The 4,118-nt window shown below is 34.7% G+C and overlaps 1 pseudogene; it reads right to left on the bottom strand.

Moving 5' to 3' along the window:
- Positions 1–1,226: 1,226 nt before the first annotated feature.
- On the bottom strand, positions 1,227–3,594 carry LOC146937139 (protein NRT1/ PTR FAMILY 5.3 pseudogene; annotated as a pseudogene).
- Positions 3,595–4,118: the final 524 nt, after the last annotated feature.

Below are 4,118 nucleotides of genomic sequence, written 5' to 3'. Positions count from 1 at the left end.
GCATGGTATCTTTGAACGATTCATAAGATTTTGGTAGAACACACAACAAGAGTATAGCTTTATCTTCATCCTCAAGTTGCACCTCAATATTCTCCAAGTCATCAAGGATTTTGTTGAACTCCGTAAGTTGCTCCATGATAGCCTTTGACTCCACCATCCTGAATGAGTAGAGTTGTTGCTTTAGGAATTGCCGATGAGCCAAAGACTTTGTCATATACAAAGATTCCAACTTTGCCCACATCGATGTCCCGGTTGGTTCCTTTGCTACTTCTCTCAAAACTTTATCCCCGAGGCACAAGACAATGGCACTCGTGGCCTTGTCCACCATCTCGGTCTTCTCCGCTCGTGACATGGTGACCGGTAACGCACCTTCACCCTTCAAAGCTTTCTCACATTTCTGCTGTATTAACACCGCTTCCATCTTTACCTTCCATAACCCAAAATCTTTATCTCCGGTAAACTTCTCAATATCCCACTTCGAACCCATGGTACTTGATTATCCTTTAACCCTTGCTCCACGGTGGGCGCCAATTGTTGCGGATTCGATGAGAAAACGCACCAATAACAAACTTGATGTGTGGAGCAAGGGATAATTAAGCAACCAAAATCAAAGTGTATGGAACAATTATAATCACAAACAAAAGTAGAAAACAGTGAGAGAGAAAAGAAGAGAGAACACAAAAGAATTTGTTGACCCAGTTCGGTCCAAATTGACCTACTCTTGGGGGAGAGAGCAGCCCTCCGTTCCACTATATGATGAGTAACGTTACAAAAGAGATTTCAATGGGTTACAAGAATAAGTCTCCCGCCTAATTCTACCCAAATCCCAGCCTCTTCACGTTACCAAGAAACTCAATCCTAATAGTGTTTCCCAAGGTGAATCAACCCTTCAAACCCTAGTGTTTGTTCCAAAGAGACAAACTCTATAAAAACCCTAGATTTGTTGTTTCCTTTCTAAACCCTTGTTTTAGCCCCCTCTATCTCTCTCAAAATAGTCTGATACAAGGTCTATATTTATAGTAAAAGTTTTGCTTAAAATTTGGAACAAATCTGCTCCCGAAAATACGTTTCTGTTATTTGCTGCCAACGCACCATCGTGCCACGTTGCCTACCCATCGTGCCACGATTTTTCCAGTGACTTGCCTCAAAAACTGAAACCTCCATCGTGCCACGTTGCCCTTCCATCGTGCCACGTTTTCCTGCAGATCCTGATTTTAAGTTAACTCTCACAAAAACTCTAGCTTGGCAATATCCACAAACGTATCAGCAATCCCCATCAAAGCGAATTGAGGGACGAGAATGAAAATAGTAAGTGGTATTGTATCGAGCGGGCCTAAAAGATTGTTTTCTCTTGCAACACTGAGTCTCTTTCTCTCGATAAGGCACGCAACAATCATTACAATAATGTGCATCACAAAGCCAATTCCTAGTCTCTGTAGCATTGTGATCCCTTTCTTTGTGTATCTCGTCGGATTAATGGAACAAAGACTCGATCGTAGATTACAACACTTATCAGCATGAAGATATTTACAAATTCTATGAGACATGCTGGAGGTATTTTAAAATGAGCTCCCATTCCCCTGTCTAGAGTTGTGCCTTGTCTGATGAAGAGTGTGGTTGTTTGAGATATAATGGTGCTTGGAATGCATGTTGTAATCAATACAGGTAACATTTTTGTCATTTGGTTGGTTTTTTCAATTTGTGTCACAGTATAAAGCATCCATGACGAAGTTTGGTCAATCGTCACTGCAGCTTTGTCTAGGAACCTGCAACAATTTGTCAATGTTATTGTTCAAAAGAAAAAACATATTGAAAACACAAACAAGGAAGATGCAATTTTTAATAACGAAGTTCAGGCAATTGTGACTACGTCTCTAACTATAGAGTGGTTGCAGTTCCTTTGTACCATTTCAAGTTGAAGGTTTACATTGTGATGACGTGATGGTGTGGGCAATCACGTAATGCTTTTCAATGAAAGTGGAAAAGCATATATGAGTGGATCTTAAGGAAAATCAAACTGTTTGCACAACAATGGATAAGAAAATGTTACTTGGCAATTAATTGATGCTTGGAGTTTTGGAAAATTCTGATCGAAGAATGAAAGTGAGGCAAACCCTAGCAGAGCGTTTTTCCAATACTCTCTCTCTCTCTCTCTCTCTCTCTCTCTCTATATATATATATATATATATATATATATATATATATATATAAGTCACTATTTTTTTTCAAGTCTCTAAGTAAAATTGATCCAATACCAATATGTCTTGGGGACTGGAAGTCTGGGACACATCAAGGTTGCGCTTATATAGCATTAGATTTGTGTACTCAAGCTTCTTTTTATTGCAACATCATTAGAGGAAACAGTTGTTTGCACTTACAGAATAACACTTCTAAATAAGTTGGAGTTTTTTTTAAGGGTAAATAAGTTGGAGTTTTTTTTTTTTTTTAAGGGTAAATAAGCTGGAGTTTAATTTTTTTTTACGAAGGTAATATGAGAAGTATAAGCTTTTGTAATACTTTATTTTAAAAGAAATGCTAGCAACACACATTCTAACACACTTTTCAGCACACTCTCTTTCATTGGTTAAAATTCACATGAGACTCACATGATTTGGTGGGACCCATGTGAATTTGGTGAGACCTATGTCAATTTTAATCAATCAAAGAGAGTGTGTTGAAATGTGTGTTGTTAACATTCTTCTTATTTTAATCCTAAATGATTTAGTCTTATATTTATCTAAATGTCACTTGCAATTTCTTATACACCGGCGTTAGTCCATATCTACAAACAAGAGATAAAATTGTTGAAACTTTTGTACTCCTTATATTTCTCTTTAACTCATGAATCTTAACCCGTTTCTAATATTTTTTAGTATCATTAGATATTTTAGAGATTTAATATCATTAGATATTTTAGAGAATCATTACTTTAAAAATATAATTAGCTTGTGGGTCGCACAGGTCAAGGATCACTTATAGGTGTTTATTACAGTTGATAAGTTGATAGGACCCTTGTGACAATAAATAAGGAATCATTGTTACTGGAAGCACATTTTGTATTGGTAATAGCCTTAGTGTAAGCTTTCAAACAAGTCATAACAATGAGTCCAACATCGACACTGTCTAAAAGAATTGAGAAGATTTGTTATTGTTTTTTACCATTGAGTATTTTTAACCCTAAAAGATTTGTTATACAAATACTAGAGGAACCCTAAAAATATATTTAACCAAAAATATTGTCACAAAATATGCGATGATTCGTTATATATATATATATATATATATATATATATATATATATATATATATATATATATGTGGGAAGATGTGGGAAGATTCATTCTCAATTTATAAAACAAATACATATGTCTTTCTAAATTGATTCAGAATTGTAACCAAAAATATTGATTCAAAGTTAAATATAATCATAATTAATAATTATATATTTTGTGAAGAGATTCTTTGTAAATTTATAAATATACTTTTACAAATTACATACATACTATATATAATTACAAAAAGAGCTATAACAAAAGAGAAAACATACCCTACCTGTTTATAGCCAAGAGAAGACAAACAGGTAAGAGCCGTCATTCTTATTTTTCTTTCTTCTTTCAAAATTTGCACTTTTTTTAGAGTAAGTAATTGCACCTTTGTCTAATGATTTTTGAACATTCTGTTATGTGGGTTTTTGTTAGGGTTTATTAGCTTCGTTTAAGGATGTAAGATTCGCATAATTTTTTTTTTCCTTCATCAATATTGTTGTTTATTAACATCCCTTCCCATGATTTTGATAGAAACGATCACACAATGTTTTTTAACTTGATCTCCTGTTGCTACAACAAGCCAATCGCCTGGTAACGACTTCACATATATATTCGACATTTTATTACATGTATATTTTTATGGATTTCTAATGTTTGTGTACTTTTTCATCGTTTATTCTTTTGTTTTTTAAGCGATACTTTGCCGAAAGAGGAGACTTTGTTGTATCATTTGCGTGAGACAGCTGGATATGCAAAATCACTACTTGATGAAATACAGGAAAATGTGGATTATATGCAAAAGGAAATTGGACAGTTACTATTACTTGGACAAGAACAACGTGCACGTTTCAA

The sequence above is a fragment of the Medicago sativa genome, chromosome 3, assembly GCF_051527215.1.
Source record: "Medicago sativa cultivar Bolivia chromosome 3, Bolivia_mono, whole genome shotgun sequence".
Taxonomy (NCBI): domain Eukaryota; kingdom Viridiplantae; phylum Streptophyta; class Magnoliopsida; order Fabales; family Fabaceae; genus Medicago; species Medicago sativa.
This window is presented reverse-complemented; position numbering and strand designations above follow the sequence as displayed.